Raw genomic sequence first — 26,096 nt, forward strand, 5'->3', positions numbered from 1 at the left:
AAAACTTTTTCTTTATGGGACTTAGACAGATGTATGGTCCAATCTCACTGGAAGAAAGAAACTTTTCTACAGAGAATCTCTGAGTTCAAAGGTTCTGTGTACGATGGTTGAAGTAGGAAGATGGTTGTTATTAAAGATTTGGCTAGATACAGCTGCAGATGTCTGACTTTAAAACCATCTACTTAGGCTGCAAGATAGAGGTACCAGGCCCTTCCCTTCTGTCCAGAAAATCCATAATGAAACCAGAGAAATTCACCTCCAGTGAGTGAGCAGAGGCAAAGGTCCTCCTGGGGCCGGCCATGGGGGACGGCCTCCTCCTGCAGGGAAGGAGACACCTCCAAACTCTCTGCTCCAGAAGCATGAGGAGCTGGAACAGAAAATTTTTCTGATGTTTGGTCATTTGATAAGAGACAACGAATATCTTTGTAAAACAAAACGTAATTATAGCATGACCCAAACTGCAATTAATTCCAATTCACCTTCCAAAGTCCTGAGCAGCTCTTGCGGGGCACCTCTGAGTAGACCGAGACCCAGCAGGATTCCAACTTCTCCCTCCCCCGGTAGCTTCCCATCAAGAAGGTGAACATTTTCAAGGGAAAGAAGGCAACTTCCTTCAAGTAAAACACTTTATGTTGGATTCTCAGTTGACCTTGACAGGACTCAAATGTGGCGATTTCACAGTCTTCATCAACTTTCATTAATAGTACATTTATGTCATATAATTTAACTTCTGCCTTTCCCCAAAGCTGTAACTTAACTCAAAAGTTCAAGTTACCTGAAGCAAAATTATTAATGCATCAGTAATATATTTTTATATTTATCTGCTAAATAACATTTTTCTGGAAAAAACCTCAGGTAGTTTGCAATTTTACATAAACACATTTTTATAAACAAACGTATCTTTCCAGAAAAGGCAGTGTAATAAAAAAAATTATTTTTCACCATGAGTCGTCCTGCTTCTCTTTTTGCCTTATTTGAGTGTTCCTATTTTTCTGCTTTCTAAGCACATTTGTTACTATGGAGATGGTGTCGGAATTAGCAATTTCAACAAATGCAAGTAGAAAAGTAGAAACCAGTTAATTATTTATAGCTTTTAAACCTCAAATTGATATAATACTAAATGAAATTTTTTTTTAAATTCACACTTAATAAAACTACTTTTACTTCAAACTTTTAAATATATATCCCCAAAATAACCAGCCCCCAACAATGATCCATTCTTCAGGAACTGACAAAAAATTAAATATTGATGCTTTTTCCAAAATATCACATGTTCCTAATTTTCCCTGAAGAGAGGCCAAGTGTCTAATTATAAGGGCATATTTCAATTTCCATCCAGAACTTAAAAATGTGGATAACAAATTTACTTATAATTAATTTTCCTGCCTGAAAATTAATTTCCAGCTGCATATGATAAATACACATTGCTCTATGAGGGAGCTTCTGGAACGGGGGACACCCAGGGTTTGGTCAGGGGGTCGCCTGCACCAGACAGAGCCTCACACCGACTCCACAAGCACAGACATTGTCAGAATCGAGTGTTAAAGATTCATCTGCTTGGATGATTTCTGTCCCTCCTTCGTTCCAAATTTTCCGTCCTGTAGCCAAGGAAACTTGTGACAAGGACAGGTTGGACGTGCACATTGCATGTACAAGAATGTGTTGGGCACACCTAGAAGTTCAGTCACTTATCAAGAATCCAGACTACATGTGTGGTCAGCACAGTGTCAAGTGCTGAGGACACATCACTAGTTTCCAAATATACAGCCCTAGGAGGATGATTAAACCAGAACACCAGGACAAATGAAATGAGACTGAAATAGTAGCCCTGACACACATCGCCAGCTGTGATCAGCACGTATTAAGATGGAGTCCTAAATGCGGAGGGGATGTGGTGCAAAAGTCCGTTCCTGGCTTCGTTTCCCTTCTGCAGACACTCACGCACACACCTGTGGGCACGCCCTTTCTATGACTCTATCACGCGTTGTCCCTGCCTGTTTGTCATGCCTGTGTCCCTTAGCCACCTCCCTTCTTGCAGCCACGCATAAACAAGGGTCTCCTGGTTTGATCCATCTCCCACAGTTACACCTGCAACCATTCCACCTGGAACAGCCTTCCTGCCTCCTTCCCAAGTGTCACGTCCCTAGTCACACTCTGCTGAGTAACTCTTAAATGGAGGAAGCATGAGCAGGCTGACCCAGGCATGCCGTGTGAGCTCAACTTCTATGCCCAAATGAACTCATCCTATTCCTCATCAAAACCCATCTGTTAAAGTTGTCTGTCTTTGCTTTTGTTGATGGGTGGAGAACCTGTGACACCCAAAATCATATCCATTCTGTATCATCTATCATGTTTTTCCTGAACAATTCACACCTTTTCACCTTCATAAATTCACCTTTTAACATTCCTGCAAATGGGAAACTTCCCTGACAGTCAGGAAACAGAGGTTCTGACTAATTGACTAATTTATTGAACTGAAGATTTGTCCATAGGACACATCAAGGTCATTTGTAGATTTGTTTTGTTTTGTTTTGTTTTGTTTTTGAAAGTGGGTCTCATTCGGTTGCCCTGGCTGGAATACAGTGGTGCAATCATAGCACACTGTAGCCTCAAACTCCCGGGCTCAAGCGATCCTCCCACCAGAGCCTCCTGAGTAGCTGAGACTACAGGTGCCAGTCACCATGCCTAGACATATGTAGAATGTTTATAAAATAGTCATGGTGAGATTGTGAGGGTCAAATACCACAATACATGTGAGAGAGTGGTGTGAACCATAATGCCACTGTAATTATTCCTTATAAGTATTCGGGAAAACGCTCTGGGAGAGATTCTGTTCATTCCTGCGGTGCTTGCTGACTGCGTTCCATGTGCCAGTGCTGTTCCACGTACCAGGAAATCTGCCACATAACACAAGGAGCTGGAGGTGACAGTGCCTCATTGGCAGAGGGGGTGGTCGGTGGCTAAACAGTCACAACCCAGTGTGCCAGAGCTGTGGCGAAAGGAGCCACGAACACCGAGGAGGAGGGACCAGACACCAGGGGAGGCCCTGGAAAGAGTGATGCCTGAACATAAGAAGGAGTGAGTTCAGAGAAGGGTGAGGGAGCTGCACATATGGGGAGCTGGGGTGTGGGTTCAGGATGGCTAATGTCCAGCGGAGAAGAGGTTGTGTGAGGGGATGCTGGACACATCAACAGGGGCCTCACCACCTGTGACCTTTCCACATGCCAGGGAGTTCGGATTGGGTTCCAGAGCCTACTGGAACCCACTAAAAAACATTCTAAGCAAACAAGCAATGTCACATTACTTCTGACTGATGACTACACATGAAAAATCGATTTGAAGGGGAGGTGTTTGGTGGCAGGAGCAGCAACTGGGATATGCTACAGAAATATAGACAGATAAGTATGGCGTCCAGACAAGATGAGCCTAACTGGGCCGGTGAAGAGACGCCAGGGAGGCAGTGTTGGCCAACCATCGAGTAATGTTTGAAGGAGGGTGGTGATGGCCGGGAAGGAGAAGTCAGGGGAATCCAAGCACCTGACTTGATGTTAGGTCTGATGGTGTCATTCACCGACGTGGGGAGAAGGATAAGATAATGGGGTCACCTGCAAACAGGGTGAGATTATACTCAACCAAAGACATACTTAAAATTATGTGATCTTGGATTTAAAAGACATCCCCAAACTCTAGCTATGGAATCCAGCTATAATAGAATAATAGTGATACAAAGGGGCATGGTTTCTAACAAAGTCAATCTTAAACAGTGCAGGCCGTTCTAATATTCCCGGGAGAGGGACACGTCATGAAATGATGCCGTTTGATTCAGCAAGCACATGCCGTAGTCCGGTTCCTGTTGCTCAGGTTTCTGTCTGAATGAACCCATGCTGTGCCTGCATGGAACACAAAGTTCACCAAGACATAGCTCCGCCTCTCAAAGAGTTTTTAACCTAGTAAGAAAAGCAAGACATGGACACAAAATAAGTGTTCATCAAGGCTGTGCAGAATCGGTGCTGGCAGTTAGGGGAGGTTACAAAGTGATTTGAGGATTCAAAACTATAGTTTTGAATGTATAGTTTTGAAAACTGTATATTTTGAAAAACTTTAGTTTTGAATCTACAGTTTGTGTGTGGAGGGGGGAGTGTTTTTGTTTGTTGGTTGGTTTTGTTTTTTGTTTTGTTTTGATACGGAGTCTCACTCTGTTGCCCAGCTGGAGTACAAGTGGTGCAGTCTTGGCTCACTGCAGCCTCCACCTCCTGGGTCCAAGCGATTCTCCTGCCTCAGCCTCCCGAGTAGCTGAGATTATACTCATGTGCCAGCACACCCAGCTAGTTTTTGTATTTTTAGTAGAGACGGGGTTTCGCCATGTTGTCAGGCTGGTCTCGAACTCCTGACCTCATATGATCTGCCCACCTCGGCTTCCTATAGTGCTGGAATTACAGGCATGAGCCACTCTGGCCGGCCTAAAACTACAGTTAAAAAAAAAAAAAATCAACTGAATCTAATTACTTATTTTCCTGGACAAGAGCCATCGTAACTGGAGAAAGAAATGCTTTCAAGCGTCAGTAGCAACAGTAATACCCCACAGGGCATCTCAGCTGGGCTCTGTGTTGGGTGATAGAGATTCAGTGGGAAATAACGTGGGCGCTATCCCAGTTACCACAGAACTTAGAAAGGTCGGCAGAAACAGACAGACACGTAAAACAATTGCGTGTTGCAATAAGAATATTGTGCAGGCAGCAAATAGTGTGGTGAGGAACAAACAAGATAGCAAATTTAGTCTAAGTAGAGTGATTTGGAAGCTTTTCCAAGGAAAACCACAGCTAGGCTGAGGCTTAAAGTAAAGGAGTTGGCCCTAAGTTGAGGAGGACTATTTCAGGCAGAGGGAACAGGAAGGACCTTGGACACTGCTGAGCCAGGCGTATTGGGAGAACCCAGGGATGCCTCTGTTGTTGCATCACTCACTGGCTGGCATCAGGGAACAAAATGAGACCCGAGACCAAGGAAGGAGCCATGTCCTGTAGGGCCTGGTGACAGTCACGATGAGTCTTAAATTGAAGTGCAGTGGAAGCCACTGGTGACTGCAACACAAAAGACTGCCAGGGACATGTTTATGTCTTAAGTTTGGTGCTTAAACAGTTGGAGATTTGAATAAGGGACTGGAATGACAATGGAGAAACCAATTAGAAAGCAGCTGCATTAGTCAGGTGTGGGCAATGATGTAGCTTGGACTGTGGTCATTGCATTGATCAACAAAAAATAATTCAAGGTGTGTTTTGAAGATAAAATCATAAAGACTCAGTGATATGGGAGACTGAGAGGAAGGAAGACTTATGTGTGGCTGCCGAGTTTCTGCCACGAACAGCCGTGTGGATGGGATTCTATTGCCTAGAAAAGAAGACATTGGAGGGTGGAGATTATGGGGGAGAAGTTAGGAGCTCTCTTCTCCACCTGCATTGGAGGGTGGAGATTGTGGGGAGAAGTTAGGAGCTCTCTTCTGCACCCGCATGAAGTTGTGGGTGTTCATGGAGATGCCGAGTGGGCTGGACATAACTTTGGGGATATGCCTGAATTGTGTTGATACCGATGTTTTCTTCTTAGCTCCTTTCCCTTTGGTGTCCCTACAACTTACTAACCAACTTCTTAATCAATAGGGATTTAATGAGAAAAATGAAGTGACTCATCTGCAGTGATGAAGCTACTTAGGCTGGAGTCGGGACAGAACCCAGGCTCCTGACTCCCACTCTGGCATGTTTTCACTACTTAGGTTCTGGAAATTCAAGTGCATTTACTTGTTGGAATTGAGCCGACACTCTCTGTAATGCACCCCTTCTCGTTACCATGACTTGACTCTAGACTGAAATGCAACTGGGACAGTATGTGGCATCTCTGCTCCACAGCAGAAGCTCCTGACAAGGGCACAGCCAAGGCACGGTGCCATCCTGTCCCCAGGGGCCGCTGGGGCTCCTCCAGGCACTGTGTCCTTCAGACATATCTGAATGGGGACAAAACAGCTGGGGGTTGCCAATCATCTTCCCCGGAGAGTTGATTTAATAGATTCTCTTACTACATCCACCTCTATTAGAATGTAATGACTTCAAATTTCTTTAGCAAGGTGAAACCCAGATTTTTTTTTAATGTTGGTTCCTAATTTCACCTTCAAATATTGAAGAATGAGATGATTTTCCCCTTAAAGTCAAAGTTATTTTCAGGGAGTAGCATTGTAAGTAGACTGACCTGGCGTGCCCCCAGGTCACATCCTGAGTCCTGCCTCATTGCCACATGATGAGAGGCACTGGCGAGGGGGTGTGTAGAAGGCCCTCCTTCTAGAATCTGCTCTGGACGCTTTGCTGTTTGACCGTGGGAAAACCCACTTAATCTCTGGAGTTGACTAGACCTTATTTGACACTCCATCCTGAGCACCTCTCCCAGCCCTCATTCGTGCAAGCTTGCCTGTGGCTTCATTTCCATATCACAGCCACTGTGAAGTCAGGAAGGTTTTGGACAGCTCTGAGCATCCAAGGTGCCCTGAATCCCAGTGATGTTGACATGCCACATCTCTAAAGTGTACAGAGAAATAAATTTTAACTTCTGAAGTTAAAGAAGAGTTGTTTTGTTGAAATTAGAGTAGACATGCTCTTTCTTGGAGCTGGTGATGAAGGGTGCGTAATTTCAGAAAGCTGTCATGCACACGCTTAATACAAACACAAAGTAAGGATGTCCTCACAATGTGAGAAACCAGAAACTAATGCTTTCAACAAAGTTTAATATGGGCTTTATTAAAACCTAGATCAATTTTAAGAAGTGAAAAACAATTAGACTGAGTATATATGAGCACCAAATTTTACAGTCATTCTAGTTAGAAGTCAAAACAAATGCATATTTTAAGGACCAGTGACTGCACAACTAAAATGATTACATATCATATCAGTGTGGGCTGAGACGTAATTCCTTGTCACCTGTATTGTACTTACAGGGAAGTTTTATCAAATTAACAAATTTAGTCTCAGTAAACTATTGAAGAAAACTGCATTTGTCAATCTTTCATAATTTCTAAGGATACACATTCAGCTTACAAATACATTTCTAGTAAAACCAAAAATAAAGTATCTAAAATTGACATGTTTAAATTATAATGAAGTCAACTGCTTTCTCTTACTTATTTTTAAAAAATCTTCATCACTCATTACAACAGCTGGCAAATAATAGGCATTCAATTTTATTTAGAGAATAAAAGAATACACACATAACAAACGAATGAATGATAGTTAAGAATCAAATGCTTTAAAGACAAAACAGGAATCTAAATTTGAAACTGCACTTAAATTTAAAACTCCTGCCTGTAATCCCAGCACTTTGGGAGGCTGAGGTGGGCGGATCACGAGTTCAGGAGATCGAGACCATCCTGGCTAACACGGTGAAAACCCGTCTCTACTAAAAATACAAAAAATTAGCCAGGCGTGGTGGCAGGCGCCTGTAGTCCCAGCTACTTGGAAGGCTGAGTCAGGAGAATCACTTGAACCCAGGAGGCGGAAGAGGTTGCAGTGAGCTAAGATTGCACCATTGCACTCCAGCCTGGGTGACAGAATGAGACTCCATCTCCAAAAAAAAAAAAAAAAAAAAACACAATTCCTAGTGCCCATCACCAGGCTCTACAGGACATCCCTCCTTCCTTGGTCTCTGGTCTCACACTTTAAAACACACTAAATTGTACATTAGCCAGTTGTGGCTGGAACTGGAACTCTACAAGAAGGTAAATTCTTCTTGGGAGCCCTTACATTACAGGTAAAGAAGTTATACAAATTATAAGATATGCAAATAAAAATGGTTAAATATTAGCTATGATTTTTTGACTTTGACAAATATGGTTTTGATCCATATAGAATGATATGCAAGCAATGATAAAATGCCAATAACTTTCTAAATTATATACAGACTTTTCAGTTAGTAATTTTGAAGTTGATTTATTAAATATATTTTGAATGAAATACAACCTGGATTATTGTATGTACATAAACATAATATTAAATCCAAGCCATTTCATGTGTGGAAAGCCATAGTGTGTGTGTGTGTGTGCTCACGCGCTTGCAGATGTCTGTATGGAGCTGTCATATGCACATCGATATGGTTTGGCTGTGTCCCCACCCAAGTCTCACCTTAAATTGTAATAACCCCCACGTGTCAAGGGCGGGACCAGGTGGAGATAAGTGAATCATGGGAGTGGTTTCTCCCATACTGTTCTCGTGGTAGCGAATAACTCTCATGAGATCTGATGGTTTTATAGATGGGAATTCCCCTGCACAAGCTCTATTGCCTGCCTTCATGTAAGACGTGACTTTGCTCTTTCTTCCCTTTCTGCCATGATTATGAGGCCTCCCCAGCCATGTGGAACTGTGAGTCCATTAAACCTCTTTCCTTTATAAATTACTCAGTCTTGGGTATGTCTTTATTAGCAGCATGAGAATGGATGAATACACATAGGTATACGCATATGTGTATGGACATGAATATGTCAGACGGTCACAAGTGTCATTCACTAGTCATTTTAGCCCAGATATTTGCCTTGTGTAATTATAGTTCCATAAAATACTACCTTTCTGTTTTTGGTACATTTAGTCAGATTCTTTATTCTGAGTTATTAATACCAAGATGCTAAACTAAAGCTTTTTTAAAAGTTCTGTAATACTTGAGTTGAAAAGAATTTTAAAAAGCATTCATCCTAGGACCTAGTTTATAGTAAGGATACCGAGGCTTAGAGAGACCAAGTGATTGTCTCAAAAAAGGCGTCCTTTAACCATCCCCTCCTCTCAGAAGACCCCCTGATGAGTCCCCCTCATTTTCCTGGTTATGATGTTCCCCTTCTGGGCCTCTTAAAAACGAGTTAATGAATGTTTTTCCCTTCGTGTCTCCCATTGGATGGTAAGATCCTTGAAGACATAAAGTGCTTTGTCCTGATGTCCCTAGTTCCTGGCACACAGGGTGGTTCCCAGGAAAAGTCTGTTGAATCAATGAAAGATGGTTTTATTGACAAATCAAGGTTCGTGGTCATGTCTCCAATACCAAGTCTGATCTTTGTCTTATAGTATACTCCTGACAAGGGCCTATTTCAGAACTATGATGCTAATCTTTGTCGCCCTACACAAAATATTCCTTTATTTGTTTTAAATTCCCTCTAAAACTCTCCCTTCAAGTGCAGAACTTGGACAAAGCCTCATTTCAGTGTCCTGCAGAACCTTCATTCTCTTTTCCTACTCTGTCATTACATGGATTCCTAGCCTCCCTCTTGTCACTATCTGACCTTCAAAATGATGGGACTGTGGATCTAATATTCAGTCCCTTCAATCCTGCCCCCAAAGTTTCAATCCTGTCACTGCTTCAGGCATAAGTGCCAGAGGTCCCTGGGCATGAACCCCACACTCCCACAGCCTCCTGCTCCTTCCACACCAGGCCCCTCCTGCAAAACCTGAGCCTGGTTTGGGCCATGAGCACGTGCTCACTCCCCAACCTAGGCGATTGGTGCTGGCACCAAGCACCGTGCCAGACCCAGACACTAGACCGAGGGGCCCACGCCCTTCATTCCTCCAGCATCTGCTCTGTGCTTGCCTGAAGGAGCAGGGCAAAGCATGAGTCAAAAGCTTATTGGCTAAGCATTGCAAAGTATTCAAGTAAGCATTGTTCTAGGTAACTCAGCATTATGACCCCACATATGATAGAACTCACCTCTACAAGATGGCAACATTGTATATGAGGAAGCATCCAAGCAGAAACAATAATAACACAATGACATTCTTCGGTTTTACATTTGCTTATGGCTCCTGAGCTCTACAGTAAAATCATCTTAGCTGCCATGTATAATGAGCCTTCTCTGCAGCAGCCCTTGGCCACTGACACCCTTTCTAAATTGGGCTCCATCAAGCCAGGCTGGTCTGACCTTCCTCCCTTGATCACTCAGGCAGATAAGACCCAGAGATGTCACCCAGGTGGCCCAGTATCGCCCACTAATGGAAGCACTAGGTTAATGAATGTAAACCCTTTGTTAGCTTTGCCAAATACCCTCTAACCAGCCTCTTAGTGGGTATTCTTTGGTCATTATAGTGCATCTTTCTGTACACGACATCATTTCTTAATTTGCATTTCTGTGATATATTAGAATAATCAATTCATATTTGACAGCTAATTTTCTTGTGTAATCTTGACAACGCTATTCTACACGTTGGCTTATTTCCCAGAATCCGGTCAGTACATCCTCTCCATTAATCCAAGAGTGGCCGGGGGTCATCAGGCAGCGTCTGTGCCTTTCTCCAACCGAATCTCCCTTTCGGAGACCTCTGGTACCTTGTCCAGAACATGGACGGACCCAGCTGATGCCTGAGTTTAAGCCTGTTGTGGGCTACAGCACAGAGTAGGGTGGCCCGCATGCATCTGCTGCTGAGCTGGGCAGAGCGGGGTCTGGAAGCACCCGCCCACCAGGAGGGTGCTCTGTCTCCCAGCGTGGAGCCCTCCCGACTTCCGGCGAGCTCCGGATCCGGATCTCCGGATGAGCCCTCCCGACTTCCGGCGAGCTCCGGATCCGGATCCCCGGATGAGGCGGCTGCGCTCGCCTTTCTCAGAGGCGGCGCAGTCCGTGGCGGCAGCGGCGGTGGCGGGTTCACACTGAGGCAGGCGTGCTCGGCCCATCTTTCTTTCTCTCCCCTTTGCTGGAGGTGGCGACGGGTCCAGGTAGAGTGATCCGATGTGCCCCCCACCCCCCGGACAGTGCCCTTCTCTCGCCCTCACCTGGGGCTCCCGAGCTTTGTCCTGTGGGCTCCGCTGGTCGTGACGCGGCCCCACACTCAGAGAAAAGCACCCCGTGGCCCCCAGATAACCCCACAGAGGCGAGCCTTGCACTCCCGAGGAGAGGGGCAGGTTTTCTCAGGACCTGCCCTCCTGGTGTTGAGGGACCCCGCACAGGGCCATGCCGGTGTTCAAGAACATTCCACCAGAGCAGGGTGGGGTGGCTGACTGGAGTCTCTGGGGAGTGGGCGCCACCAGGGCCCCGCCCTGGACGGAGAGGTTCCCTGTGCCTCCCGGGCCTCGGGGAGGCAGGCAGAGGCCGGACTGGGCACCCCGCTCTCCTGCAGCGAACCTTGACCTGCAGGACAGCCTCTACCATGGGCATTTCCTGTCCCAGGAAGCCAGCGAGGCCTGAGAAGCCGCTCTCTTACTAACACACTGAGTGGGTAAGTGAGCGATTAGCTGGTTGGCTGCTATTGTTGCTGTGTGTTTAGCTGAGAGACCGCTTTCTGTCTGTGGAACAGTTGGGCCTCCCTCGGCCCGGGCCACCCCTGCTAGAATCCCCACCGGGCTGCCAGGATCCACAGCTCTCAACCCAGGCCCTCCAGTCTCCCTCCTGGGCACGGCCTGGGGATACCCGGCTCTCTGAACCCTGCTCCTCAGTCTCCTCTGGTGCAGGCAGAGATGGGCCGGCCCCACCAAATCTCTCACCCACGTCCCTCGTACACCCTTGTCACACAGTGGAGGGGACAGACTAGGGCCACCTCACCTGACTGTATGGCATAGGGTGAAGCCGTAAAAATGTGTTTTTAAGTTTTAAGAAGTGTGTTTAGTGGAGACAGTAACACCTAGGCCACAGTTTTATTATAAATGTTAAATAAAGAGTCAAGCCCTATACCCCTAACTGGAGCAGGGCACAGGGTGGTACTGACGGAAAGTCTGTGAAACGAACAGTAACAGGACCAGGAAACCAGGGCTGGCCCTGCTACTTTGAAGCACGGATTAGGAGAACTTGGCACTGGATGTTTGGTTTTCTATTTCTTGCTGAAGCTCTGCCTGTCTTTGTCCCAATCAGGCGCGTGACTGATTAGTTCAGATTTTTGTTTTGCTTCATGTATCTTGTTCTGAATATTGAGTTTGAGTATAACTGCAGTAGGTCACACTACCTTTTTAAAAAATTTATCCAGTGTGCAGGTTTGGGAGCTGGGGTGACAGGAATGGTTATATGTAAATTGATGTAAATGAGTATGCTAATGTCCCTGTGTTCTGGTATTGTGTTTCGGTGAGCGGTTCCCTTTTCACACTGTCACAGGTGAGTCCACCAGGGAGCTGGGTGCACCATACGTGCTCAAGAAGACTTGGGGGAATTGATGTACCAGCTTAAAACAATCTGATTACTTTTCTCAAAGGATCTCAGAAGTTCCCCCACACTATTCCAGTGGGGGGGGGGGGCGGGTATCACACACCACTTGTCTACCAACGTATCTGCCTTTTTATGGAAAAATCACTCTGTGTTTCTTACAGATGCTAATTTTAAAATTGACTTTGATTCAATAAGTATCATTTGCTGCTGTTTGGTGTGAAATACTAGACAAGATAAACACAGCACAGCTCTCACATTCGAGAACCCTGTAGACTGATAAACGGGAATCACAGTTGAGAGGGAGCTGGTATCCCCAGACCATGAGGCTGTGTGTAACTGTTTATTCAGGGGCTCACGCCGGGAGCTTGAGGAGAGCACACCGAGTCAGGGGCACGCTGTTGTGAGTTCCAGCTGCTCTGTGAAGCCCGAGGCTTGAAGGCAGCGCTGTGGCCAACCTAGGGAAGAAGGAACAACAGGCAGCCAGGGCCCCACGCCTCCACCCTCCACCCAGGGCTTCTGAACTTCCATCTGGCAGCCAGGGCCCCATGCCTCCACCCTCCACCCAGGGTTTCTGAACTTCTGTCTGTATTGGGTGTGCCTATAAAATTAAAAACACAGAAAATGCCCACAGTGAAAAAAAAAGTCACTGTACAACATGCAGTGGGGGCACTAAAAACAGACCCACAGGAACCCAGTGAGATAGTCCAGGCTGGCACAGTCAGGCCTGGGCACGGGCAGCTGTGGTGGGACAGGCAGAACATGTCCATGGGTGGGAGCTAAGTCAGAGCTAAGGCTGAGAAGATGCAGAAGCCCGCAGTGGGTTGAAAATGAAAAGGATCGAGGGAAGGCTCAAAGGTGATTTTCCGGTTGTAGGAAGCTGATTGGGAACACCTTGATGATATTGATAACAGCGGGAAGTCAGAATTGGTGGACTGAGGCTGGCTGTGGAAGGACCTTAGGATGAGCCGTCACTGGGTGCCTGCATGGGGAAAGTAGGCGGACACTGGAAATTTGGGAGTAGAAGCTTTGGTGGGGAAAAAAAAAAACCAACAGCAACAACAAAGCAGGCCTGGAGATGAAGCTTTATGAGTTGTTTAATTAGAGGTAGAAGTTAAATTCATGCAGTGAATGAAGTTGCCAAGGATGAAAGTAGAGGCTCAAGCACAGAATCTAGGGAACATTTTAATTTGGCAGAGGAAGGAATAGAAAGAGCAGCTTGGAAATTATCAAGTGAATCCATCAGCCACAAGGGGAGGGAATTTCAAGAACAATGAAATGACCAAGCCAGCCAAATGCCAGGAAGAGCAAAAGGCAGAACGGGAGTGTGCACCTGCACCAGGCAGGTTTGGGTGCCGTGTTACTTTTTTTGTTTGTTTTTTTAATTAATTTTGTTTCTAATCAACACATAGTAATTGTAAGAATAAGTTCTGGTGTTCTATTACCTTGCAGGCTGACGCCAGCTAATAATAATGTAGTATATATATTCCAAGACGCCTAGAAAAGGGATCTTGAATGGGTGCCTTTTGAGAATTAATTTTAGTAAGAGTAGTGGCAGAAGGTAGATAAAATATGTTAATTTTTAGATTATAGTCAAGATAAAAAATTTCAGAATTATTTGAAATTGGCATTTGTTTTGAGAGAAGTATTTTAAAAATCAACGTAAAATATCTTCTCGGAAGAGAGTCCAAGTTTTCCAGATATAAAGAAAGCAAGCTGGCAAAGTAATTCTGCCCTGAATTTTTGTTTGAATTAAGGGACTTTAAAATTGGGTAATTTCAAAGGTGCCTATTCCAGTGAACACCATGCAATCTTATGACTGTATTATAGTTCTCTCAAAAGGAAAAGCTCGCCCCAGAAAACAGATTTTGCATTGATTTTCACGTTAATGCTTGAAACAGTTCGTGCCCACAGACAAACATTCTTCTGTATCAGAGGGCCACATGGTCCCAGGCTACGTTTCTCAGAAAGAAGAATTCACTTAGTCCAAGAGGAAGACTCACTAGACAGCCTTTTCAGGTTCCTCCCCATCCAACTATTCAGTCCTCCGTGTTGTCTGAAGAAAAAAACAAAAAATCAATACAAAGCAAAAGCATTGTGCCACCAGGGCAGAGGCACTGCTCCGAGTTCTACCTCTGCGGGGTCCTTCAGGAGCCCGTGCTGGGAGCTTCCCATCCACATCCGCTGGGTATTAGGCGCCACCCACTTTGTTGGTGCAGGCTTATGCCAGCCCCCTGAAGTGGAGAGAGAGAGAGAGAGATTGCCCACACAGTTTTGGGTGGAGCTCAGCTGAGCTCTGCACACACACAGGCCAGCCAGAGGACCATCCACAGGCAACATCCAGGCAGCTGCTGGGAAACAGGCTGACCCCTTCTGTAATGGATATTCTGTGCACAGCCGAGATGAACAGTACACGCACGAGTCTATGCAGTCCAGCCCAGCATTCCTCTGAGGGAGGCAGCTGGTGTCCAGGATTCAGTAAAGTGCCCACACTGGCCATAAAGATGACTCAGGCCCCCACCCTGATGTCCCTTCCACCTCTCCCCTTTTTGCTTTCCCATCAAGATGACCTCACAGTGTCTTTCCCTGGGGCGCAGTTTAAAATTGTCAGACTCACGTCTACTCTGTTTCATTGACAAAGATGTGGGCAGCACACCTTTGTCAGTATCACAGGCTAACCCAACAAGTATCATGAAAGATGCTTTCTTTCCTAGATAGTGAAGAAAATTTACCTTCTCCTGGGCCATGTAGGTGAGTCCTGAATGTGACTGACATTTGACACGCTGGCCTCTGAGTATCTGTGGCCAGTTCTGAAAAGTAGTTATTTAAGATGAAATGCCTCTGCCAATATTTGGTCACAGGTAGGCAGGTGACCCGCCTTCCATCACATTTGCCCGAATTGACCATATCAATTTGCAGGCTGATAAATCACTGTTTTGGGAAAGATAAATACAGACAAAGGACTGACATTGTACATCCACATATTGTGTAACTTTCTAACTCCAGAGAAGGTCTGGTAGGGTAACAGGTGGAACAGCAGAGGCTGAAATCTCTCTCAATACTTGTTGTATCATTATTTAAAGGTAGAATGTGTATATCCTTTTGTTTTAAAAAAAATACCTAAAATTAATGCTGTGGAACTCTGAGCGTGCCAAGGAAAACACTGTTCCACAAAATAAGGGCATTTAAATTTGCATGAGAAGTTGTTAACCAGCACAGAGCATAGACTGTAGCTTGTCAGACCACTTGGAGGTGGGTACTGGAGCTCTCTGGGACATGTGCTCCTAACTGTGCAGAGAGAGAAAGAATCCCACTTGTACCCTGGCAGAAATCCCTCCCAATTTGGAAGGAATCCTGCATAGCCTCGGTAGATGTGCGCCTGTGAGGTTGCCATGGCAAAGTGAGGCCATATTTAACCAACATTCTGAGGTTATTCCTTTTACAAACAAAGTGCTGCGCCCACTCGCCCGAGGGAAGTGCAGACATACGCGAGGTGTCATCCTCGCAGACTCCCGACCCTGAGATTTTTCAGCCCCTTTTGTGCTGGCTTGCACTCAGGACATTTTGGAACTGCCACTCGTGTCAGTGACGTCTGCTGTGCGAGCATGATGTCTCAGTCACAGAGGCATTTCGGTAAACTTACACATTTAATGAATGCAAGTAAAAAGTCATGTTTCTTGTCCGCCTCTAAGTGTCTTAAAATCAGAAGGGCCCCAGATAAGTGAAAATACCACCCATGTCCTCATAAATGTGCTCCACTCGACCCTCACTCCTCGCCACCTGGTTTCCAGGTAGAACATAGAGGACTAGTCCCCAGAGGGCTGTTTAAACATAAGCTGTGTCATTTGCTCCCCACATAAACCCTGTAAAAGCCTCCTGCCACTGCTGACACCAGTCTGTGGCATCAGCCTCCTATGTCAGCCTTCCCCTGCCCACCTCCCACCTTACCCCACCCCTGCTCTCTGCAAATCCCAGACCTCCTGTTTACTCCTTGAATCTGAATCTCTTTCTCCTGTGCCTGTGCACCTGCTGTGTCCTCAGTCTGGGCCTTTGTTAGCTGGTTTCTCAGGCAGTAGGAACCCAACTATCACTTCCTTAGAAAAGCCTTTCACCCTCCTAAGCTCCCCACCCTTCTCAAGTGGTCCCCCCGGGAGACCATCCAGCCAGCATCGCCAGTGGTTTTCTTCTCGGATGTCTGCCCATCGTCACTTACTATGCGGAGAGGCGCCATGAGGACGCAGACTCACCTGTGCAGGTCACAGCCTTCTGGCGCAGGAGGGAAGGTCCTCGGTCTTCTGGAAGGAGCCGTTCAGAGGCAGCTGGGGTCCCTGGAGCTCTGCTAACTGGGTCAGGTTCCTGTTTTACATCAATCCCAAATAAACTTTGGCTAATTAAAGATCTACATTTTGAAAATCAAATATATGCGAGGATTAGGAGTAAATCCTGGAGCCTGCTTTTCCCTTAGAATAGGAAAAGCCTTCTAGGTGCCACCATGTAGATGTTATAAAAGACTGATGAATGTACACAGATCAAAGTTTAAAACTTCGGAGCAAGAAAAGTTTGTAAACAAAGCCAAAAGACCAGCAGTAAACGGGGGAACTATGATACGAAAAGATTAAGTATGCAGAGTACATATACACAATGTAATAAAGAAGGTGAAGTAAATAGCTGCATCACAGAAGAGGAGGTAGACGTGTTTAGGAACTACATATTCAGACTCCAGTATCTGTAATACACAAATACACCATCAAATCAGCAATCAAGTTAGATAAAACCACACAATGGCAAATGTGTTAGCGAACGTGCACTTTCCTGTGCTGATGATAAATTGATGAGAACACTTTGAAGGGCAACTTGTCGACATCTATGGAAATTTTAAATAAATCTCTACCCTTGAGAAATATAGGTATGTGTGCATGAGAAAGAGACACATACAAAAATTTTTTACATTATTCAGCGTTTGGTGAAAAATAGGAAAAGAAACCCTGAATTTATAACAACACGTGATAGTTTTATAAACTGACTGTAGCCATACTATGGAATAACAGCCCCCACCAATCCTGACAATCAAGGTATCACTAATTACACTGGCTGGCGGCTGGGCACGGTGGCTCACGCCTGTAATCCCAGCACTTTGGGAGGCTGAGCTGGGTAGATTGCTAGAGCTCACGAGTTCAAGAGCAGCCTAGACGACATGGTGAAACCTCGTCTCTACAAAAAAATACAAAAATTAGCCGGGGGCGGTGGCACACACCTGTAGTTTCACCTACTTGGGAGGCTGAGTTGGGAGGATCCCTTGTGCCCAGGAGGCAGAGGCTGTAGCAAGTTGAAATCCACCATTGCACTCTAGCCTGGGTGACAGATCATACTGTATCAGAAAATAAAGAAAATAATTACACTGGCATGCAAATGTTATCAACTCAAACTGAAAAAAAATAGCAGAAGAATATTTACAGTATAATATTTATGGTAAAAAAAAGAAGTAATTCTAGCATTTCCATATGTAGTAGGACTAAGGGTGTGGCAGCCTTTGTGTGAGTTTGCATGTGTGCATGCGTGCATGTAGACGTATGTACAGCAAATACAGAAAAAACTCACAAAGGTGTTTGCCTGCATGGCAGAGAATGACGTGGATCTAAAGGAACTTGAGTGTTATCCACGAAGTCTGAACCCCCACACTGAGAATATATTTATGTGTCACTTGAGATCAGTGGACTTGGGGTTAGGGCCTCTAGGCTTGGATACCAAATCTGTTCTCTTGTCTGAGTGGCCTTGGACATTGTATTAGTCTGTCCTCATGCTGCTAATAAAGACATACCAAAGATTGAGTAATTATGAGAGAAAGAGATTTAATTGACTCACAGTTCCACAAGGCTGAGGAGGCCTCACAATCATGGCAGAAGGCAAGGAGGAATAAGTCACATCTCACATGGTGGCAGGCAAGAGAGTGTGTGCAGGGGAACTCCCCTTTATAAAACCATCAGATCTTATGAGACTTACTGTCACAAGAACAGCATGGGAAAGACCCGCCCACCATGATTAAGTTACCTCCCACCAGATCCCTCCCATAAAGTGTGAGAATTATGGGAGCTACAATTCAAGATGAGATTTGGGTGGGGACACAGCCAAACCATATCAGGCATGTTACTTGACCTTACATAAGTCCCCCAAATTAACTTCTTTTTATGAGAAATGGAGATAAAGCTAAACTTAGACAGAAGCCAGCATCTAGTATTATATTAAGGTGGGAAGATATTTCTTACCCAAGTCAAAACCATCCTCTCCATCTGTCAACTCACAAATCAGCAACCCCCCCCAGTTACATAGCAACTCCCCTATGTAATATGCCCTTGTGAGTGTAGACAGGTGGAAGGCAGCCCTCCCTAGGAGGTCTTCTCTCTCTGGAACTCAAAATGTAGGTGGTGTTGAGGAACTGCAGGGCCTCTTTCCCGACCTCCTACACAAACACTGGGCTCACCTTTTTCGGGGAGTTGATCTCTGCATGAAACAGGAGAATCCATTGACCAAGGACAGGTGGGCAGGACACAGTCTAAGTGTTCAGGCCCTGGATCCACTGCTACTTCCTGAAGGTTTGAGGGTCTAATCACTCCTCAACTTTGCGTTGCTTTGCAACATGCGCCATGCCATAAACGGTGGAGAGCAGGAAAGGCTGAATCTGATGAGCGGCCTGTCCAGGCCTCGATCTGACCCAGTATTTTCAAGATTCCCTCCTCCACAAAAGGAGCACTGGAGCACATGGCCCAGTGAGACTCTTGCTCCTCATATTGGCCCATGGGTCGCTAAGTTACTAGTGACCAGTGCAGGTCCTTCCATCCCTGTTCCTTTGTCCTTCCCTCAGCTTCTCTGTCTCTCCATGGCCACCATCCAGTGGGACAGTGGGAGGGTTCTAGAATGCATCACATTCGACCTGCAATCCAAGGAGATGACCAGCTGCATCTTCTGCCATGACCCTAGTTAGTGTCTGAGGGCAGACAACAGACAGAGAAGCAGACACTAAGCAAGAAGGTCTTATTCTCTCTGCCCTAGAATATTTTTAGGTGAGGAAAAGAGAAAAATCAAACCTGCTCAATGTCACCTGAGATTTTAAAAGTAGAGTCCACATGCTTTGGGTCTATACTGCCTTCTTTATGCGGGCATTACTCTTTGGAATCCATGTGGAAAATCAATTATGTACGTGTGTGAGTGTTTGTGTGTGTGTGTAGGATAAAGGCACAAATAGTGAGAAATAAACTCTAAGAGTGTAGTGCTTGTGTACAAAACAGATACCTGCTTTCACTAGATTAACATGTTATTAATACTTTTAGGTGAAATAGGTACTTAAATAAAAACAACAAATTAAATCCTTAAAGGTGCAAACTTTTGAAAAATATGAAAGAAATTGAATGCAGTCTCTGCCCCAGAAACCTAGCATTCAAATACAGGAAGAAAGTCAACATATAACATCCCTTCTGTGGTCTGTTGGATTATGGGATGGATGGATGGATGGATGGATGGACGGATGGATGGATGGATAGATAGATCGACAGATGATAGGTAGGATTATACTTATAATTTTGCAACCTAATGTGTACTTTTTCAAAATTACATCTTAAGTGCTTAAACGTTGCTACAAAGTCTTCATAATACTTGTCTTGCTTGGGGACGAAAGGGTTTTGTGTCTGTTGGATCCTGGCTGTATGTTGAGTATTTTGTCGTGTAATTCATCCAGCCACCACACAGCAAGGTATTGTGACCCTCGCAGTATGAAGGGAACCTGCAACTTACAGCAGGTAGACCCGTAGTTGAAGTCTCTGGCTGGAAGCCGATCTCTCAAGCCAGCTTCCTTTTTCAAATCAGAGGTCCTCTCGTCTATACTGGGACATGGACTTGTTGTCAATCACAAAGCTCTTCCCATGCCATCGGATAATTAGATTGTGTTCCATTGTCTGTTCTCCTGAATAACTTTTGCAAACCTGAGAAGATGCAGAGTGCTGCAAAGGAAGGAGGTTAGTTGATGTCAGGTGAGCGCAGGTGCCTTCTGGCCTCACCAGTGCGATGAGCAGGGAGTGTGGGTCTCTAGGGCAACTCTCAGTGCAGAGTCTAGGAGTCCATGAATATGGCAATAGCCCAAGCCACTCCCCAGCCTGTAACGATGTGTGAAGCCCTAGGTGACCCAGCCTGCCTCCCCACCTGATTGTGTTTCGGAGACAGCACAGCTATCGATGGGCCTTTGGACTCAATTATTAGCAAGATTTTAATATCTCCTCCTTTACACTGTAATTTAAGCAGGTAGATGATTGTAAATTGCCATCTGTGTAGTGAAATCCATACTAAGAAAATGTGGGTCTGCTTTCATTAGCTGTGCGCTGGCTGATGGATTTCAGAATGCCATCGCCCAGGTTGGCAGGAAATTCACAGACTTAAATGCATGTACTGGTGGGTTCTATGTGGTTTCGTGTCTTCGTGTGATCTGGATAATCACAGATGCATGTGCACACATATGTATTTATATATTTTTTGCTTTTCTTATCCAGCATGCCAGCTTCTTTCTCCCTCTTGATTCTAAATATTATTTTTGTCTTTTATTGTCTTTGGAGCTCTTCTTTCACATATGTTTCCCCAGTTCGCACAGAAGCTACCTCATGCATCAGCAGCCACAGAGTGCTGTGATAGAGAAGGGTGTTGGATTCCTGCTTATTTCTACAGCATCCTGGACCTCTCAGGAACTGTCTGGCTCGGCAGCATTTAGAAAAGCAAACAGTGCTGTGGTGTCTGTGAGAACTCTTGAGCTAAGGGTGTGCTTCCCCGTCCTGAATTCCAAAGGGCTTTGCTTTGGCAGCTTCATAGGCGGGAGGAGGAATTTCTTTGCTCAGGTGTCCAAGTTTTCAGACAGCTTCCTGGCCAATCTTCCTGAAACAGCCGCTTCCTGACCCTCTCCATCTCCTTGCTCTGTGTTCTGGTGTCTGAGTGCCTCTCTCTCCTGGCATATCATGTGTCTGTGCATTTGTTTGCCTTCCCTGCCTGGACATCTAAGCCCCAGAGAGCAGTGGCTTTGTATGGTTTCACCGCAGTGTTGTCCCCTGCACCCAAACAGTGGACATGGACAAAGCTCCCAGCACCTAATTGATGAGAGAATCCTTACGAGGCTTTAGCTGACCCAAGATGAAAGCAAATCTTCCTTCCTAAGTTGACATTTTATTAAAGGAAACAGTGGATGGTGTGTATCCTTTTAGGTTCCAGCCCCTCCCTCATGAACTTTTTGTGAAGGTTTCCTTTGTTCTGCTGTACCGTGATCGCAGCGAGCCTCCTGACTTGGGAATTCCACCCATATTCCTGGAGGGACCCCAGTTGGACTGCTTGCCAGAATCTCACTTTGTATGAGTTACACAACACCTGCACAGTAGACAAAGGGCTGCCCCTTCACGGGATTGTTGAAGGAAATGAACAAGTGAAATATAAGACAGAACCTGTCCTGGAACCCGGGACAGAGTGGACAGCCGGTATGCTGGCAGGAAGTTCCTCCTGCCCCCCTCCTTCCCTTGCCTCCCAGGCTTCTCCTTCCACCTTTGTTTCCCCATGTGGCTTTCCATTTCTTTAAAGCAGCTGCAAAGCCAGAGCAGCCAAGAGTCTCTTGAGTTTGCAGAGAACTTTGTAACTCATATAATGTTTTGCACACTTGCTACTTAATGAGGTGTCCTGATGTGTGTTTTGCTTGGAAAGCCCAAAGATAGCCCTTTTAGGATCCCTTTCACAGCCCAGAAGGTGCAGGCTTGGAGGTGAGGTAGTTTCCAGGTGGCCCAGCTGCGGGAGGAGCTTCCTGGCCTCCCATAGCCATGGCTTCCTTATCTTTAGAGCACGGTGGCAACAACCATGCAAGAACGTGGCCTTTTTGTGAGGATCAAGTGTGATAAGGATGCTGCTGGCGAACATCCCGCGTGCTGCACCTGCACTGCCTCCTTTCCGTCATTATCATGGAGCCCAAATTAAGTCCCCAGAAACGGAGACCCCTGGCGGCCGCGTGCTTGAAGGCCCCGCCCTCGCACCGTTCTCTTCAGCACTGCAGCGCTCTTGCGGCCCTGCCTCCCTTTGTAAAACCCACGTGGCCGACTGGATGATTCATCCCACACCGGAACACCTGGTGTTCTCAGATACAAGTGCAGGCCAAGCTAGCAAATTTGCATTTTGAATTAGGGCCAAGAAGATCAACCTAAAACACAATTTTGATTTTAACACTGTGTCACTCCAAGAAATCCAATAGCCCTTTGTAGGTAAGAAGAGAAAAAAAATCAAAGTATCTCAATTCAGAGTTCAAAAGCCTTGCGCTCTGACTCACCAAAGCCTTTCTTTCCGGCACACTCTCTAGCTTCTGCTTCTCACAGGGCTAGGCTGATGCCCGCTTAATTAACCCCTCTTAAGGGGAACTCCCGTGAATCTTCTTCCCCGGAAACCTGCCGGCTGCGCCTCAGCTCCTGGGACCTAGTCCTCTTGCTTGCCCCAGCGCTGGCACTCGCTGCCTGCCTTGCTGGCTGTTCTTGGCCTAAATACATCTTATCTGCATTCATTTCTTTGCTTCTGTGAGCTCTGGGCTCTGGGCTAAGCACTCAGATTATGAATCAGAGTCAGGCAGGGTGCCCATCCGGGATGCCCAGACACAGATGCCGGAGCTCCTGAGAAGCTGCCAGCAGCAGACGCCTGCGCTCCCTGCTGCAGAGGAAGGAGGAGAAACACCTCCTCACCTTCCATGCAGACACGACCTTCCACCCACTCGTTTGACTCTGGTCTGCTGCTGATGAGCTCTGCCCTGCATGGTTCTCTCCCAGGACGACCGGCCTTCCCGGGACCGTCCGTAGTGAAGGGCGGATTCTCACGTTTGCCGGAGCACAGGCCTGCTGTGAGCATTAATTAAGTCACTGTTTGGAAGGAACTTGGAGACCGCCCACAAAAGGCGGTTCACAAGGACAAGGGCTAGTTATTAAGGCATTAAATCCCCACGTTGCCACTAGATAGAGGCAGCTGAACTCTCTCTGACTGCTCAGGAAAAAAACAGGATTCCTGCCTGTCCTACCCCGGGAAAAAAGTGGAATGATAACGGAAAAGACAGGATTCCTGCCTATCCTACCCTTGGGAAAAAAGTGAAATGATAACGAGATGCACTGGACTCACTCTCAAAAGTTTCTTTCATTTAAAAGGTGCAAAGAGGTGATCTACTCTTGATCTGGTTCTTCCTTAGCAGTTAGTTGTTATTTACTAGGCAAATTGGCTGCATAGGAAAAGTCATGGGCATCCACATTTCTGGTCATAAGAATGGAGTTCCAGCAAGATCAAATCTTTCTGTGATCCATGGAGCAAATACTTCTTCGCCATACCTGTGCCTTAAAAGGTTTATGTGGGAAGGACTACACTTGTGACCTTAAACCAAACCGCCCGGGTGCGGGCACAGTCCTCCACGCAGCAGCACGTGGATGCGTGAATGGCACTGCAGAACCCGCAGGGGTGCTTTGTGTTAGCAGAATTCAGTCACCCTTCTTGGAGCCCACCTGGGGCAGCAGGGCTCTTGCCTTTCTGGTGAGAATTGCCCCTCATTTCTGAGAACTTCAGCCCAGCAAGATGGAGTTGGTGGCAGCCTGCCTCCAGCAGGTTCCCGACCTGCAGAGCAGTACGTGATCTGAAGCCTGGCTCCCCAGACATTCCCTGATCAGCAGCCAAAGTTACAGCCAGAAGCAGAATTCTGGGCATGGCAACATGTATCTGAGCCCTTGTGCCCTTGTGGTTCCAGGTTCCATGAGCCTCTGGTTCCAGGCCCCAGTGGGCCACACAGGCAATGAGTTTGTGTTAATGTTCCAGGTTCGAGCCCTCAGGTCCAGGCTCACCAGGCGAGGCTGTGAAGAGGCAGAGCCCAGTGGCTGGATGGGAGGGTGTCAGAGGCCCCACAGACCCATTGCTGATGGGTGAGGATCTTGAGGATCTTAGTCTGGAGCAGAAGGGCACAAAGGGGGTTCCCATGTGCCATTCGAGGGAAGCCTTGCACCTGCGTCCAGGGAGGAAGTGACCCCTGGGCCTGTGGGAAGTGGAGGCAGGAGTGAGTAGCTCAGGAGGCTTAGTTGCTTCATTTGTGTTTCCTGAGTGTTCCTTGAGACATCACATGAATATATCAACAACTCTGAGTTATAATTCACAGGCCATAAAATTCACCCATTGGAAGCGTACACTTCAGTGCATTCTAGTATTGCATTTTCTCCCATATCTGTGGGATACACTCCAAGACCCCCAGTGGGTGCCTGAAACCATGGATAGTGCCAAAACTCCATATACTATGTTTTTTCACATGCACACACATTTGCGGTAAAGTTTAGTTTAAAACTTCGGCCCAGGAAAAGGTTAACAATAATAACTAATGACGTGAAGCGATGACAACAAGCCAGCCTCAGTGCACTAGCACCTGGGGCCATCCTCAAGTGCAGTGAGGGCTCCCTGCATACAACACTGTGGTAGGTACCATGGCAGTGGCTCTCATGACTGAGATGGCTCCCAAGTGACTGACAGGTGGGTAGGGTGTGCGGTGTGGACAGACGCACTGGACAAAGAAATGATTCACATCCCAGCCAGATGGAGCTGGAGGGCAGGAGATTTCATCACGAGCACACAATGGAAAATTCATCATGGTTTATTTCTGGAATTTTCCATTGAATATTTTTGGACTATGGTTGACCTTGGGTATCTGAAACCACGAAAAGGAAAACCACAAGTAAGCGGGGCCTACGATAGTCACAGATATGGAACAAGTGTCACCCAGTCAACTTTAGAACATTTTCATCACCTCAGAAAGAAACCACATCACTCCCACATTCCCCGAGTCTGGCCCCGAATGGCCACTAATGTACCTTCTGCCTCTGCAACTTTCTCTATTCTGTACTTTTTATGTAAACAGAATCATTAGACGTGGCCATTTGAGACTGACTTCTCTCACTTAGCATAATGTGTTAAACCTTCATTTATGTGGTAGCATCTATCAGTGCTTCATAACTTTTTATGGTAGATACATATTTCGTTATCTATGAATTCATATATATCCCACATTAGTGAATTTTATTATATAATAAGCCCCATTCTGTTTATCCATTCATCCGTAGATGGAAATTTGAGATTACATTTTGGCTGTCACAAATAAAGCGACAGTAAACATATACAGTCTTTATATGAATGTGTGAACACATTCTTATTGCTTCTCTAGGAGTGGAATTTCTGGGTCACATAGTGACTCGACTCTGGTCAATCCATTCAGGAGCTGCCTCACTGTTTTCTAAAGTGACTGTACTGTTGACATTCTTACCATCAATGTGCAGCTTCTGATTTCCTCATGCTGTAGCACCTGGGGCCATCCTCAAGTGCAATGAGGGCTCCCTACATACAAGTGACAAGTGACCAGCACTTGTCAGCATCTGACGTTTGCTTCTGGACATCACAGTGGGCATAGCATGGTCTCACTGTAGTTTTGATTTATACATTTCTGATGACTAATGATATCGACGATCTTTTTGCGTGTTTAGGGTTTTTTGCAGATTTTCTTTGGAGAAATATCTGTTCAGATCCTTTGCCAGTTGTTAATTTGGTTATTTGTCGTTCTATTATTGATTTATAATAATTATTTATATATTCTGGGTAGAAATCACTTATCAGTATATGATTTTTAAATATCTTCTCCCCTTCTGTAGATTGTTTTTTTCCACTTTTATGGTGGTGTATTTGCAACACAAAAGTCTGGTTTTCAAAATTTTTATAGCGTTCAATTTATCTACTTTTTTATTGCGCATGCTTTTGTTCTCATATTTAAGAATATGTTGCCAAATCTGAGAGTTGTATAGTTACAGTTCTTTTTTTTTTTTTTCTGAGATGGAGTCTTGCTCTGTCAACCTGGCTGGTGTACAGTGGTGCAATCTCGGCTCACTGCAACCTCTGCCTCCCAGGT

General features: G+C 45.7%; 1 protein-coding gene and 1 long non-coding RNA gene across 51 annotated transcripts in view; one reads left to right on the forward strand and one right to left on the reverse strand.

Moving 5' to 3' along the window:
* Positions 1-26,096, forward strand: part of MYT1L (myelin transcription factor 1 like) — a 532,999-nt gene that overhangs the window by 284,881 nt on the left and 222,022 nt on the right. The gene's annotated exons all lie outside the window — the stretch shown is intronic.
* LOC141408382 (uncharacterized) lies at positions 14,095-14,992 on the reverse strand. Its single transcript, XR_012422716.1, has 3 exons — positions 14,863-14,992; positions 14,264-14,364; positions 14,095-14,186 (listed from the first exon to the last, which is right to left on the reverse strand). It is a non-coding gene; the product is annotated as an uncharacterized lncRNA (long non-coding RNA).

The sequence above is a fragment of the Macaca fascicularis genome, chromosome 13 (genome assembly GCF_037993035.2).
Source record: "Macaca fascicularis isolate 582-1 chromosome 13, T2T-MFA8v1.1".
In the NCBI taxonomy this organism is placed as follows: Eukaryota; Metazoa; Chordata; class Mammalia; order Primates; family Cercopithecidae; genus Macaca; species Macaca fascicularis.